The 16,975-nt window shown below is 40.0% G+C and overlaps 1 protein-coding gene and 1 pseudogene across 4 annotated transcripts in view; both read right to left on the reverse strand.

The window, feature by feature from the left end:
* Positions 1 to 16,975, reverse strand: part of TAFA1 (TAFA chemokine like family member 1) — a 598,831-nt gene that overhangs the window by 402,600 nt on the left and 179,256 nt on the right. The gene's annotated exons all lie outside the window — the stretch shown is intronic.
* LOC100596977 lies at positions 11,495 to 12,977 on the reverse strand (annotated as a pseudogene). Its single transcript, XR_004027600.1, has one exon. The product of XR_004027600.1 is annotated as a COP9 signalosome complex subunit 8 pseudogene (transcript).

Consider the following 16,975-nt stretch of genomic DNA (forward strand, 5'->3'; position numbering starts at 1 on the left):
AATAATAGTTTTCCCAGGTCCTTTCTGAATATGCTCCAAACATGTTTTCTATATCACATTTATTGTTTAAGTCAATCTGAATTAAAATACATGAGCTAAGCTAGGATAATCTGGCATTAAAATATAAAAGTTTATTAATATTGTCAGAAAGAACCTGAGAACATTTTCCCCAGGGCTTATAAAGGCAGTAAAGCACAGTGGTTACTGGCGACAGAATTAGGATATCTGAGTTCTAACTCATCTTCCTCATTTACTCTCAGAGAAGTAACATAACCTGTCTGTGCCTCAGTTTTTCATCCATAAAATAGGGATATTAATATCAACATTAAAAGTGAGGATGACATTAATTAAAGCTAGTACAAGACTTATTATTTTCCCTGGCACAGAACACATGCTCAGTAAGTTATAGTTATTATTAATATTATAAAGATGAAAATAATTCTGTTCATCATTTCAAAGTTCTATTCATTGTTAAATACCCAATTCAAAATGTAGATCACTGAACTGTTTTCCCTTCTAGACACAATACAGATAAAACAGGTTAACATTAATGGATCATTTTATTGCACAACAGACATGTGCTGACCAATGTTTATGCATTTACTCATTTAGTGGGCACAACAGCCATAGTATCTGTTCCTATTTTGCAGATGAGGAAACTGAGGCCTAGCAAAGTCATGTAGTTTGCCTAAAATCTCACTTAATAAGAAGCAGTCCCAGGAGAAAATAAAACAACCAAGCAGACAAACAAGAACATCTACCTCATTTCAAATCTGATGCTTATGACTACCAGGCAACGTTACTTACAAATTCAGATTGCATGCCTGCTTTTGGATCTTCATTCCTTCTTATTTCCTGGAGACCTGGTTAGAAGGGCTAGCCTGAAAGCCAAAATCTCAGAAATATCCTGACTGCTGGTTTAAGAGTCTGTCCTTTTCTCCAGACCTTATTCGGGATGCTGGATCCTCCTCCCTGATTCTGCTGCAGTAAGCCCAGTTTGGTGCTTGTACTTTTTTACCACGTTCTGGGCTAGTATATTCTGCCACTGCACTTAGTTTCTTCAAAAGAACTCAGAAGTCAGAAATGGTACCCTTGAGCCAAATACAGTCTGCCTGACCCTGGGGTTTGGACCACCTGGTACTTGAAGGGGGGAAACAAGTAATAACCTAATTATTGCAACCACCTGCCTGCAACCGCTGTTGTGTTCCTGACTGCTGCCAGGTGCTATGCTGGCAGGCTTGGATCAATTAGTAATTGTAACTGAAGCTGAATGCAATTAATTATATAACTTTAAGCTGTTCAAGTATGACACCCTGCAATTACTTCATGAACCTGGGATATAATGGAGGTTTACAAGAAATGAAGAGAAATTATTATGAATAAGATTTCCATCAGTATTTTCTTCAGGTTTGGATCATACTCAATCTTCACGTATCATGTTCACATCCAGCACTTTCCATTTTCCCTTTATGGATGAAATGACTTGTTAATTTCCAACTTGTGGCCCAAGACTTTTAAAAGGGGTGGCTATTATGCTTATAGATCACAAGGGACAATCACTTCCCCTTGGGCCACACGGTGACAGGCCTTCTACAAGGCATAAGAGAGTGCAACAAATTGTGAACTAAAGAGTCACAGGGATTAGGGTTTGAGACATGGCTCCACACTGAAATAACGGGGCAGGCGATATCCTCACTCAACTTCCATACCCTCATCTGTAAGTTAGGGATGTTTTTAATGCTGGAAAAAGTAAGCAAGACAGAATCTACAAATTGACTAACATAATACCTAGCATAAGGTAAAGGCTTGGTAAATGCGAATGTGCTATCCCTGTCTGCTAACGCTGCACAGTTCTGGGGTTGGCAAGCCTTCTACGGAGACTGTCATAGTTATAGCTTTCCCACTGACCAGGCACTGCAGAGTGACGTAGTGGCTAATGACCCAGGATTTGGAGTCTGCTGTACATGGGTTCTTGTCATGAATGCCACCTAATGAGGAGTATGCCCAGAGATGAGTAATACAACTTATTCAAGTCTCAGTTTCCACATCTTAAAATGGGAGAAATGTTACTTAACTCATAGGACTGGTTTGTTGATAAGGCATGGGCCTGATATAACTGGTTTGTTGATTAACTGGGTTGTTGATAAGGCATAACCCCGATATAAGTAATCAATATAATCAATGCATTTCAACTTTTATTTATGGAAAATTTTAAAATTATGATTTGTATTTTTCTCTTCATCTTTTTCCCTATCTTCATTGCAGAATGGCAGCCAAGCCTTTCTATGCTCTCTTCCTCCATTAGGTTTGCTGGGGGGCAGAAAATAGAAGTTAAACAATGTCCCAAGGGCACTGGGGAGAATAGAAGTGTGTGTGGGGGGTGTGTGTGTGTGTGTTGAAGATGGTTGGGGGAGTTATGTGAGAATGACAAAAGTTCAAGTTGAGCGACAGGAGAACTACCCCCAAGGCAGGGCCCCCAGAACAGGGAAAGTCACATGTGTTCCCTGGCAAAGCCTAGAGTATTAGCAAGAACACTGAGCAGATGGCTATATGGCTTCTCTAAGAAAGGCGGACCTGGTCTCTGGACTCCCATGTGGGGATGAAAGAAGAGACACATGAGCCTCAAGGAAACAGGGATTTGGAATAAGGGGATTGCCAGCTGCAATGTAATAAGCTAAAGAAGCTCCACTTTGCAACCAAGTTCCCTAGATTTTACTATAATCTAGAAGCAAAAGGAAGCCTCAGTAATAATTGTAGCAGGAGGTGGATGAATGCTCACCAAACCCACTTTCCTGCTTAGGTACACTGGGAAATTACATTTATCAGTTTTCCCTGCAGTAAACGTGGGATCTTGCAGGTGGATCTTGCAGGTAGATCTGGCCAATGGATTATGGGAAAAAGTGATGTAGACAATTTCTAGGTCTCTAAAACCCTTCAGGTGATGTGCCGTGCTGTTTCTCTTTGCTTATTAGCTGACTGGATGCAGAGGATGAAGGAGGGTTATCTTAGGATGTTTTAGAAAATACTGGCAAAAAGAGATGGACAGATCCAGGATCCCTGAACATCAAATGAAAAGTCACCTGCCAAATAAGCAGACAATGGCGACACTAAGAAATTAATTTGCTATTAAACCACTAAGAATTGGATGCTGTTCATTACGCTGGCTAGCATTAATTATTCTTACTAATAAAAGGCCTGACATAGGATTTTTCAACAACCCTAAAGGATGGGAGTTAGAAAACAGAATTAAAGTGATTGAAGGGAACAGAATATAAGGAAACTCACACTTAAGTTTGTGCATAGCTTTCTTATTATAAAAATTGAACTTTTCACGCAGCAATCTCAGCAACATGCATGCAATAGCAATGAAAAAAGGCAAGTATTTCTTACCATGGATTGTTCTGATGACTAATTCAGGGGAGACATATGACAGGGTCCTCTCGCTCAAGGAAAATGTCAAGGTTGGAGTGGCTGTCTCTTAGCCATGAGAACACCATGGATTCATCAGATGGAAACAAGAATCTTAACCAACCCATGAAGTTCTCCCTGCAAATACAAGTGATGCTAATTCCTGGCAGTTTACAATAAGTAAAACATGAACAAATAAAATAAAATGAGTCTTTGAGAGCTCAATTCCAAAGACCTTCAAAGCCATAGGAGAGCTTTGCAAATGCCAGCTCAGAAACATCCTCATTTCTATACACATCTTTCAGCTTTCCCAACAAAATTCCTATTCTTACCACTCTCTCATCTACCACCTTCTCAGCTTCTAATCATGACCTCAGAGCTCTCTCCAAACTGCAGCACTTTTTAACTGGTCCTTGAAAGTGTCCTGTGACCTGTCATAAACCACTTTATTCATTTCAGTGATTTAAAGCATCTGGGAAATAAATTTTATTAACTCCACTAATTGGGTCTGATGTGAATAGTTTGCTATTGGATCTATATATAGACACACCTGGTTGAGCACTGGATCATGTTAGATTTTGTATCATTTAAAAATATTTGCTGAGAAAATTATGCTACCAATAGTCACCTAGGGGGAAATGATAGGTTGACTATGAGCAAAAAGAGTAACTAACTAATTTTGTCCATTCATGGGTGAGAAGGACATTCATTGATTTGTCTGCCCAACATCCATTCCCTCTCCTTGTACTATTAAGACTCAACTTCCCTTTGGGGACCAAGGCTCCCTTACTCTCAGTTCATGTGGCTTATAAGCAGCCGGTCCCGCTCTCCATTCCCTCCTCTCTCTAGTTTCAGGACTTTGGAAAAGATTCAAGTTTGCCCAGGGCATGCCAGCCTGCTGACTTCTGCTTGGTTCGGAGAGCAGTTACCTAGGCCCAAGTCCCTAGGACTTCTCAAGGAATTACACTGAAAGATGAACTCTTTCCACTGGGAATTCAAACCTGGCAGAATATAAGCCTGGAGATGGTGGGGGCCACCTCATCACCACTTTGGAAATGCTGCTTAAGTATAAAGCCAACACAGAGGAGAGGTGAGCCAAAACATGAAGAGAAGAGAAAAGTATCTGTGATGATTATGGTTGAGCACCTAGATCTAGCTGTATTTTAAAAGAGCAATTAATGGCCTTTTGAGCTGCAGCTACTTTGATTTGGGTTTCTCTAAAAGCATCAAGTCTTCATATCATGGGACTGAATTTAACTGATAGCATTAGGGTCAGATATCTGTGGTATATTCAGTCATCTTTGACTTTGGACTGTCAAAATCGTCTTGCTCACTGACTTGCACCAGGGTTTTACAGCACTATCACTGTGTTTGCTTCTTATGGAACTTGTCAAAAAGTCATAAGCTTTTTACATGAGTAAAAATTATATAGATGTCTGGGAGGTTTGGGAAAACTGCAAAAAGAAAATGCAGATTCCTGAGCTCTGCACCCAAAGAATCTGACTTAGCAGGTCTTTTGAGCGTTCCACAAACCAGCATTCTCAACAAACAGCCTAGATGATTCTGATGCGGGTAGACACACTTTCAGAAACAGTGCTGTGGCAAAAAGATCAGAACTCAGGGCTCTGAGTCATAAAGAAATAAATTTCAAATCCTGCTTCTAAGGCCTACAAAATTATTCTTTGGGCAAATTTCTTAATCTTTTGTGTCCCTCAACTCCCTAACTTATAAATGAAGATAATGCCACCATAGAGGGCTTTGCAAGATAATGTTTATAAAGAATTTAGCACAGTGCCTATCATGTAGTAAAACTCCATTAAATGATGTCTATTGGTAATTCATTTACATGAATGAGCTTCTCAGATAAACTAATCATTGCTAATTAGAATTCAGTAGCATATAAGATTTTGTAGCAATGAGACATAGAATGTATAAGTTTTGGTGTAGAACAGGGGAAGCAGGCTATATTCCTCAGTTCCATAGTTTGAATGTGTTCCCCAAAGTTCATGTGATAGAAACTTAATCCCTAATGCAACGGTGTTGATTATGGTGATTACATCATAAGGGATCTGTCCTTATAAATGAATCAATGTCATTATCACAGAAGGGGGTTAATTATCTTAGGTGTGGGTTAGTTATTGCTGGAGTCAGTTCCTGATGAAAATCGTGAGTTTGGTTCCCTTTTCTCAGTTCTCAAGCTTTCTTGCCCTTCCACCTTCCACCATGGTATGACTCAGCACAAAGGCCCTACCTTGCCTGGAACCTTGATATTGGACTTCCCAGCCTCCAGAACTGTGAGCAATAAATTTCTTTCCTTTTTGAATTACTAAGTCTGGTGTATTCTGTTATAGCAACACAAAGCAAACTAAGATATTTAGCCTAATAAATGTTCTGGTATACAAAGGACAGGAAAATGCCAAGAAAAGCTGCCTACCTTACTTTATAATCTTGCCTAAAGCCACTTAAGACATTGTTTGTCAATATAATTTTAGCCTTCACAAAGAACATTTTTGTACATTACATAACAATAGCCTAAATACCTAAACGAGTAAGGCAATGGAACTGGCATAGTATTACAAAATATGTTGCAGCTTCTGTAACGGTTATGGCTGTACAAAGGAGAATGTTAATGGTGAAAGGTGAAGAGGGAATCAAAAGGATAGCAGTATGAGGTATAAGTCTATGTGGCATTGTTATATGAAATACAACTTTTGAAGGATGGCCGTCCTGAGTTTAACTCATAGAGGACCCATGTCAGCAAATCACTTAGTTTCTTTAGATTCTGGTTTCCAGCGTATAAATTGGGGAAAATAGAGCCAATGTTATTAGGTTGTGTTGTGGACTCAACAAAATGACTATGTAACACTCTTAATAAAGTGCTAGGCATAGGGCTAATGCTCAACAAAAGTAGCTATTACTATTATTTCTTATTATGGTTTTACTGAAGATCTTGTTTTTTAAAAGCTGGCAAAAATGAGGGTTTTTTTCTGAAAATAAACATTTTAAAATATTTTTACAGACATGACAGTGAGGAGAGGAAGCAATCAGAAATAACCTAACTCATCAATTTCAATAGGTGGGAAAGAAAGAAAGAAGTAAATGAAGGATTAAAACAAGTACTTCCTGCCAGTACCGTCTTATAACACCTCATTTCTCAGATGAGGCCTTGGTTAACATTCCTCTTGGTGAAGCAGCAAGAACCCACTGGCACCAGTCACGGCTCTCATGTTAAGGAATCTCCAACAGCTACCTCCAAAATCCTTTTAATGATTTGCCTTTGTTGGCATAACAGTTGCAAAAAAATAAAAATCAATTCTACAAATTTCTTAATTTCCAAACTGCCCAGGGCTTTGGCTGATACAACAATGATTTAAGGCAATGGCTGAGGTGGGAATTTGAGTATGTTCTTCAAGGATAATCGCCAGCCTCCTCCTTGAGATGCATTTATTTTTAACCAATTACTCAACCTCTGAGTGTGGTGATTAAGCAGAAAAGTGTAGGAAACACAAAGAGTGGGAATTGCAAACCAGCTTCATTCGTCTTTGTATCTTAGGAAACTGCAGGTGTGTGTTAATGAATTACATGACTGGTAAAACAAAATTAAAGGCAGCTGCGTGTGTTTACAAAACTGCAGCAGCAAATTACAGGTATCTGTAGCATCCATAATTCATCCATAATTTGACAATTTTCATATTACTGAAATAAAGAATCAAGTCATGCAGATGATTACAGTATTTGCCTCTCAGCACAAGAGACCTTGCTTCATTACCTATGCAGTATCTCAAATGAAATAAATACAGCTTTTCAGGTGGAGGTGGACCTTAAGATAAAGGAAGAAAGTATTGCAGACAACCCAGCCCCAAGCTCCATCCCCTATGCCTCTAACTTCTATTTCGTTGTCAGTAGAAGAAAGAGTTTGCACACAACCTTTAGAAACACAAGTGCTAGGTCTTCTTTTGACATTGCTTCCTAAATCTAAAATCCTGAGGTAAGTTTCTTAAGACTCTGCTATAGTTTTGAAGTTTGTCCTCCCAAATATCATGTTGAAATTTTATCCCAAAGCTGAAGGTGGAGTCTAATCCGAGGTGTTGGGGTCATGGGGACAAATCTCTCCTGGCTGGCTTAGTACCATCCTTGTTGTAATGAATGAGTTCTTGCTCTATTCATTGCCACAACAGCTGGCTGTAAACTATAGCCTGACACCCCTCTCTCTTACTTTCTCTCTTGCCGTTGGATCTCTATCTCCATACACTGGATCCCCTTTGTCTTCAGCTCCTTGAGACCCTCATCAGAAGCAGATGTTGGTGCCATGCTTCTTGTACATTCTGCAGAACTGTGAGCCAAATAAGCTTTTTTTCTTTATAAATTACCCAGTCTCAGGTATTCCTTTACAGCAACACAAAATACACTAAGACAGACCTTATGCCTTCATTTCAATTTATTTATCTGTGAAATGAGATAGCCTTAGTGACTAACAGAGTTTCTACATTTACTTTAGTTAATTAAGATTAATTGACCCCATACACTTAAAGTGACTAGTGTAACGGCTCACACCAAGTAAGCACTTCGGGAAAATTTAACTATTAATATCTCCAAGCTTCAGTTTTCTTAACCATAAGCTGGGGGTAAAAAACGTTGCTTACTACATATGGTCATCAGGAGGATGGAATAAGATAATGCGTGCAAACAGCTTAACTTACTTCCAGGCACACTCAGTATTAGAGTCAGCAGTAGACATAATAATAGCAGCAGTTGTATCTCAAATAGGCAGAATAAAATAATATTGCTAATCATTTAAAAATTTCTTTTATGTATACATTCCAAGACAGGCTTATCATTTCTTTGAAAAAAAATTCATTTTGGTATTCTTTATTCCATTTCAGAGTGATGTAGATATTATTGGGGACTGGATTTCTACAAAGCATCTTGTACTTGAATAAATTTAATCTTGATAAAAAATCCCTGTATAAAGGGATGTCCTATGCCTTGGAGGGAGAACCCTTAGCTCTGCCTCCCCAAAGAAGGCTGAGCAGAGCCGCACCTGGACTTCTCTGCTGCTTGATGAAGATGAACCAGGAGGCTGCTTTGGAAAGCTGCCAGAGTCGGGAGGAAGGCTGAACACAGCACGGAATGTGACAGAGACAGCACTGAGAAGCTACAGAGACACAGGCCAAATGCTTTTCTGAAATCTCTCTGACATTCCCCAGAACCAACTTTCTCAAACACCCATCATTGCACAGATGAGATCAAGGGCCTGGTGTTAACTGTTACAATTAACATCACTGAAATTTTGGAAGACAAGGAAAATGTATAGTAAATTGAAAATAAACTTTCTGAGCCAAACTGATCTGAACACGTGTCAAAGCTTATTGCCCATTTATAAGGGCCTCTGCAGGCAGAATACATTCATGCAAAATGATATGAGAGAAGGAGGTTAAATACATAAGGCTTCTTGCAAAATACAGACTGCTATGCTACGTCAAATAGTTCAAAAGGTCCTGTTTTTACCAGTGGTAGGATAAATTTGTGGCACAATACGTAGCCATCTTCAGATAGGACCCATTAGTCAAAAAACAACAAGTCATCTATCAGAGAAAAAATGACAAGCAAATCCATCTGTGGCTATTAATTAGACAAACTAGGTAACAAAGTTTCTCCTGCCTCTTCTACACAGAACCAATTAGCACTGAGACTCTGAGCAGAGGTCAAAGACAAGAACATTGGCAGAAGCAGAGTCCTGCTTTTTCTCAAATTTCTGTAGCATATAATCAAAGGCACCAAACAATTGATTTCTCAGAAATTGAGGCAACATTTTTCTCTCACAACAACAAAGGTAATTTGTCATATTTTATATGTGTTTGGCACATCATTTTACCAAGTGTGTTTTGTCTGCCACATTTAATGCTTACAATAAGTCTGAAAGGTAGGCAGGGCAGGTGTGAAGTCTGTTTTATACACAAGGATCAGGACATCTAGAGAAGTTCAATGTCTTTGCTCAAAGCCTATCATTAAGCAGAAGAAAGAGCCAGGGATGGAATTGATGTTCAATAGAGCTACATAAAAAATGTTTTGCCTTCAAATCTTTCAAGTGTTTCAAGAAAATTGTCTCCGGTTGGAGCCTGTGGTAGACACAGATAGAGACATGCATTCAATGCCATGGGTGGTTTTGAGGAGTGTTTCGTATTCTTTATGTGATGGTCAGTCACGGGGGCCACCAGAGGAGACAGGAGAGGTTGTCAGGACAGGAAAGCAAGCTTAACATATTAACAGGCCCTAGAGATTGAAGGCATGGCACGTCGCATGGGGCCACATGGGAGAGACACTAGGGTGGACAAGAGGCAGAGGCAGGAGCAGAAAGTTGGGAGGTGGGGATATTTTGCAGCCTTTTTTGGAGTTTTCTTGGGAAAGGCAGGGGTAGGTAAAGTATTGAAGATCAACTATTTTGGATAATTTTGGCTGGTTCTAAACTATAGGAGTGGTCCCTAGTTGCCTGATACCTGGCGCTGGAGTGGTTAAAGCAGAGGAATGTTGCCTTCTGGGTATATAGGCCAGGTTAAGGAGGTATGGCTCAGGATTACTTAGTTTCCATAACAAGGGTATGCTCCTGGCTGAGTCCACTAAGAACCAATTAGCTCTAGGAGGGGCAGTCTCTCCCGAACTAGAAAGCTTTTGTTTTTTTTTTAAGATGTCAACACATCATTATATATAGAATATATATATATATACATATATATATATATATACACACACACACATACACATATATATATACACACATATGTAGTGTGTGTGTGTGTGTGTGTGTGTGTGTATACACACAAGGGGTATTTAAAAGTCCTTGTTCTCTCTTTCCACTAAATCCATCAGCTCTAGTGTCTCCAAATTTCCAGCCTGATTTAAGCCATTTAAGTCTTTTCAAATAAGAAATCTATTGTATAAATGTAGGCTTACCACTTCAGAAATTATCACCTTTAGCATCTAATAAACAATGCTATTAGATGAGCTATTTTAGCTGTAGGATTTTCCCCGAGTGTGTTCTGTTAGAATTTCCTTTGCTTAACCTGGTGGACCTCAACCTCAGTTATAAATTGGGATCACCCAGGGGGCGTTAAAGAACTACTGAAATCAGGGTTCCACCCATGAGATTCTGATCTAGTCTTAAGATATTTGTAGGTTAGTTAAGGGGAATTCTAGAGTAAACCATAAGAAACATGTTTTTTAAAAATAGCAGGACTTTGCAGAGCCTTTAATACGTCCATGCATTATGTGGGTCCCCAGGATGGAGAACTATGGTTTATGGTGTTTGGCAAACTTATTTTTTCTCCACAGTCCTTTGGGTGTTGAACATCTCCTGAGATTCTTGTTCCACACTAGCCTCTGAACGCTGGGAGAGGAGGAGGAATGTTTTGGTGGGATCTGAGCTATATCAAGAGTCAAAGGTACCTCCTAAGGAGAAAGACTGCAACTAAAGATAGACAAAATAAAGACAAACTTCCTCATCTACACCTTGCTACACAAAGTGTGGTCCCTATGCCAGCCTCAACAGAACCCCTGGGAGCTTGTTAGGAATGGCAGAATCTCAGGGTCCCATCTTAGACCCACTCAACCAGAATCTGCATTTTTACAAGATTCCAAGGCAGTCATACACATGTTAAAGTTTTAAAAGCAGTGCTCTAATACCCCAGTTTTTCTCAAGCTCTTCCAAAGTTCCTTCATTCTGACTTTGAAGAAACTTCTACTAATGTATCAACAGAGGTTCCTTCTGTAGAAAATCTTTAACATTCTATGGAAAAAAGTGATAAAATCCAGGGCTGTGCTTGCACAAGCTTGAGGGACAGGGAGGGCAGTGATAGAGAACATGAGGTGGACCGTGTCCCCCGGGTTGTGTAAACCAAAGAAATAGTTTCAAAATGGAGGCTATACCCTTTGAAAGATGAAGACTTTTTACGTCAATTTTGTCCAGGAGCTTTAATGAATTCAAGTTTACCAGCACAAGTTAATACTTTTTGTGTACGTCATAGCGCCTAGGCATCTTTCTTTTTATTCTATATGTATTTTATCACAAACTCAGCAAGGAATGCTGAGGTGCTTAAGCCATCCAATAAATTGAAAATACAAAGTTTACATTTCTATATTTGTCAGTATACAGGATTCTGAAGATGAATCTTGAACTCAGAGTGATAAATCAGTTTTCAAGGAAAGCCACATAATCTGTCAGTCTGGCTAACTGCTGTTCATTGGGTATTGGGGGAACTGGAGCAGGCTCTGATAAGGGAATAAACTTGTTAGAGGAAACATCCAGGGCCCCTGCAACCGGCTTTCTGGGCAGAACCATTCTTGTGGTGGAATCAGCTTGTCATCCTTGTTCTAATATGCCTTTCACAGCCTCTTCTACAGGAAGCCCAACAAAGGCTGCAAAATCATTGGCGATGATTGAAGTATACGCTTGAGAGACCAGGGCAAAGGCATGTCTCATTGTTGCATCTGTAAGTGCTTCCATAATTGGCTGGACCGTCTCAGACCACTGGTGAGTGTTGATGGTTGTATAGATCCCAGGGAAATCTCTCTGCCAGATTCTTTGTCCTACTGACCAAATTCCCCCAAGTTCAGAATTTGCAGATTTTATAGCAGGTGGTATTCTTTTCCAAAGATATCTTGCATTATTCGTGTCATTATGGAGCAAATATAAAGCTAGAAGCTGACCATACACTGGGGGTGTAGCAATTCCTCCAGGGGCCTCGAACTCCTGGTTGTCTCACTGATCCAGCAACTTTTTGAAACTAAAGGCGCTTTTTGCCATCACCGCCAATGGCATCTTCATAGCTGGTCTCTGGGCCTAGGTATCTTGATGCCACTTTATAGTTATTATTTTATATCATCATCACAACAACTCTCTAAGATATGATCTATTATTATCCCCAATTTTTTGACGACGAAATGGAACGTGAATGTACAAGTCATTGTTCTCAGGTTAAAAGTCAAAGAGCATGCAGTTAAAAGAAGCAGAAGTTGGGATTTGACCCTAAGTCGAACTCTGAAAGCTGCACTTTTACTACGGAAAACCTAGGTTAAAAAAATTGTAAGACGGACTATTGAAGTGGGAAATTAAAGAAGAGTTCAGGGATCACATTTGAAGAGAGATTGATATAAAAGGTGTGGCCAGAATGTGTTCTTAGGAAACATATTCTTAGTTTTGCCTAATTTTAAATAAACCCTACATAAGTAGCCAATGGGGAAACAAACATTTGCCACATGATTACAATGTCCAATCATATTAACAAATAATTTTCATAGCAATTTTGAAATCTACAAATAGCTACCATCTTGTTTTGTCCCCATAGCAGTTCAGTGGAGAGTTTTACCATCCACATTTTTAAGTACGAATTACAGCACAGAAGTCCTGAGATCTCAAAGTCAGGAAGTGATGGTCATAAGATTAAAAGTCAGGTCTTAAAACATTCAAATGCTGGGCTCTTTATACGTCAGTACAGCCACCTTCTCAACCATCAGATAAATAGTAGATTCTTCAAAATAAAAGACAGTGCATACCTCAGTCGGCCAGCCCAACATGGACAGGCAACATACAGCAAAGGAAAGGGCTCATAGAAATAAATGGATAAAACAACAATAACACAATTTAGAAAATGCCTTCCAAGAATTTTTCACACTTTAGCAGACGCTCGATACTAACAAATGGTTGGTTCTAGTACCTAGGAGCACAGAAAGTTATTTTCCCACAGCCCTTAAATTTGTTTTTTGTGTTGTTTTTTTTTTTTTCCTCGTTCAAAAAGAATGTTTCTGCCAAGTTTTCTCAAAAAACAAAAAGAACTTAAAAAAAAGAAAAAAAAAAGACTCCTCCAAGATTCCTGCTGACATAAAGGGCATGTTGGATATGCAGCTGCCTGCCAGGCACAGTCATGAGGGTCCACAGGGACAGGGACACAGAGGAACCAAACTAGGTTATGGGTAAAAGTACCCAGGAATTCTAGGATTGGCAGGGATCTTAGGAGGTCATTTAGTGCATTCCTTTGTCTCCAGGAACGACTCATCTTTATTAATTTAGAACAAGATTCATTCTATTTTAGAGAATCGGTGAAACAACTACCATTACTCTTGGTTTGGCTCAGTGGCTCTCAACCAGGGGTGATTTTTCCCACTCTCTTCCCCACCCAAGGAATACTTGGCCATGTCCAAAGACTCTTCTGGTTGTCATAACTGGGGCTGTCATAACTGGCATCTGGTAGGTTGAGGCCAAGTATGATGCTAAGAACCCTACAATGGACAGAACAGTCCCCACGACAAGGAATTATCTGACCCCAAAGTAAATATGCTGAAGTTGATAAATTTTACGGAAGAGAGAAAGGGAGACCATCATGCTTTGTATATTGCTGTCAGAGTGTTAGTAGAAGGATGGATAACGTGATGTTTAAGAATACAAGGGCCGGCCGGGCGCGGTGGCTCAAGCCTGTAATCCCAGCACTTTGGGAGGCCGAGGCAGGCGGATCACGAGGTCGGGAGATCGAGAACATCCTGGCTAACACGGTGAAACCCCGTCTCTACTAAAAATACAAAAAATTAGCCAGGCGTGGTGGCGGGCGCCTGTAGTCCCAGCTGCTCGGGAGGCTGAGGCAGGAGAATGGCGTGAACCCGGGAGGCGGAGCTTGCAGTGAGCCGAGATCGCGCCACTGCACTCCAGCCCGGGGGACAGAGAAAGACTCTGTCTCAAAAAAAAAAAAAGAAAAAGAAAAAAAAAGAATACAAGGGCCTATCCTGTAATGGGACTAAATTTCTTATAATTCAGAATCATATTTCTTCATAAGCTAATGTAGTACCCATTTTTTTGTATGTGTGGCCAGAATGTCATAAATCCCTACTTAGCTATTAGACAGTAAGTGCCATGAGGGTAGAAACTATATATGGTTAATCTCTGTTCTTCCAGAACCTACCACAGGGAATAGCACATAGTAGGTATTTAACATATGTTTTATATTTCTCTATCTAAAACTTTAAGTCATCTAGTTACGTAAAAATAGCAAGATGGATTTTCACTAAATAAGGAATATGTACTTGAGATTTTTCTGTCTTGAACTTAAAGACCATTTTGTGTACTTGATATTTTGGGGTTCCCTAGGTGAGGCGTCTTAAAGAGTCTTCCAGAGCAATTGAAACCAAGAAGTTTTTGTGACTACAAATGGGGCACGGCATGTTATATATATGAAGATTTTGTACACTAAAAAAATAAATAAATAACGATTTCCCAAGCGAGTCGCAAAGTGAAAATCACAGGAGCAGATTCTCCAAATTGTGAATGTTGCTTTGCTTTCCAGAAGGGCAACCCTGTTTAATTATGCACCGGTCCGCTCCATGGAAATGAGCTGCCTCTGAGAGGAATGTCTTAAAGTGATCCAGAGCTGAGCAATTCAAGGCATGGGGAGTATTTAAAGTGCTCTTGGAAAGCTACCAACTACCACTATCATAGACACAACCCATTTCTGTTTTAACAGGAACTTCTTTAGCCCACCCTGTTAGAGTAGGAGGTTTTGCCAACTTCCTTTAGACTTTAATTGATAACACACAAATCTGTTGCCACAGATGGCTGGGTGGGCAGCATCTGAAGCTGAGATCTGGAGAAAGGCTTCCCACCTCCAGCAAATGCAAGAACGTTCAAGGACTGCACATGCAGAGTGCACCATGGAAACAGAATTGAAGGAGGAGCTCTGGGTGCCACACTAAAGCACAGGGGGTTTGGATTAAAGGCACCCTTAAATGCAGAAGGTTGCAGGTTCCTTCTTCCCTTTCCATCACATGCAAATAAGACGACATGGTTTTGAATCCTAGTTATACCAGCTACTAACTGTGTGATCTTGGGCACTTTAACTTCTCCAAGTTTCACTTTTCCCATATGCAATAGAGATTTATATTAACCTTTTCCTTTGGATATTTAGAGAAGCTTGAATGAGAAACAAAGCAATTTTTTCATTAGTTATTAGCATTTCCTCACATATGGAACAAAACTACCCTGGAGATAATCTCTATTCTTTTTTATCTTTCCCCAATATGTCATGTGGGATCTAGGTAACTCCACTAACCTAGAGGTAAAAGGGCAGAAACCAAAAGTCAAGGAGTTTGGTAACTTCAGATTCTTCAGAGATTACTGATGGAGATTCACAACATGCCAAGTGCTCACAAGAAGCTCAAAGTGACCTGGGAGGGAGAACATCTTAGAATGGGGATAAAATTTGCTGAACTGGTTCTTTTCAGTGGCAGATGACTGAAGTCAACCAAAACTGCCTTAAGGAATAAATAGGAAGACATCTGTCAATCCTCATCAGAGATGAGAAGTGCAGTGGAAAGCTTCAAGCCAGGTGGTATCCAATTATTCAAAAGAAAGGATCAGGATTCTATCTCTTTCAATGTTTGGCCTTGCTTTCTTCTGTGTTGGCTTCACTGTCAGCAAGGTTCCCTGAAGCAGTGGCCCCAAGGAGCTCCAAGCCTACATCCTTTCACTGTCAAGGCCAGCAGACAAAAACTTATCTTTCCCAATAACTCTGGTATAACTATTAGGATTTAGTCTGATTTGATCAGGCCTAGGTTATGTGTCTAGCTGGGCAGTGGGCATCCCACTAGAACTGGGTAGATTGCGAGGGCAGAGGAGTTACCAATAAAAGGAGAGATAGAAGTCAGTTAGGCAAAAACAGAAGCATCCACTGCACTTGCTGACCACCTGAGTTCTCTCTCTTAATAAAGGGCTTACCTACCTCTTTCTCTCCTGTCATATAATGAGGATGATTATGGAATTGAGGTGAACAAGGCCTGGAACTGTGAGTATATTTTGTATAGCTGGGCTGAAAGGAGATTCTTGGGGGGTATATACATCTCACTAAAGAAGTGTCCACCTTAGACATAGGGGCCACGTAAATGTTGCCTATTTCTTGTGCAGCAGTTTGGCTACATGAGAAAAGTAGATTCTCACAAGCTGCTGCCCACCATTGACCCGTGGCACCCCTTTGGTTATTCTTAGACTCCGAAGAGCTGAGGTTATTAGTGCCAGAAGGGGAGACTAGCTTAGGTACAGTATTTTAAGTATAAATTCAGTCTGATAACCTCACAGGCAAGCAGAAATTTGTATTCATTCTAGAAAATTGCTGCCATGTCTTTCTCTAACTCAGGTTTGGTATGTTTCTTTTTAAGCTCATTGCAGTCACTTTACCAAATTATACACGGTTTTAAAGACAACAGAGCACCTGGGATTCCTAGGTGTATAGAGTGAATGATAGGAATCAGCAGGGCAGTAAAGGGGCTAAATGCCAAGATTTTGAAGGTAGTCATAGTGGGCTCTAAAGCCCTGGGCAAATTATTCAACTCCCATGAGACCATTTGCTCTTGTATAAATGAGAGATAAGGTTAATATTGACTATTGCCACTGAGCACTTTCAATGTGTCCTAGTCTTAGTGCTTTATGTGCTTTAACGCACTGAATTCTCATACGCAACTCTATGAGGTAGCCATCATTACCTTCATTTTACAGATGGTGGCACAAGAAGTTTAGGAACTTGACCAAAGTTGC

Source organism: Nomascus leucogenys, chromosome 21 (genome assembly GCF_006542625.1).
Source record: "Nomascus leucogenys isolate Asia chromosome 21, Asia_NLE_v1, whole genome shotgun sequence".
Lineage (NCBI taxonomy): Eukaryota > Metazoa > Chordata > Mammalia > Primates > Hylobatidae > Nomascus > Nomascus leucogenys.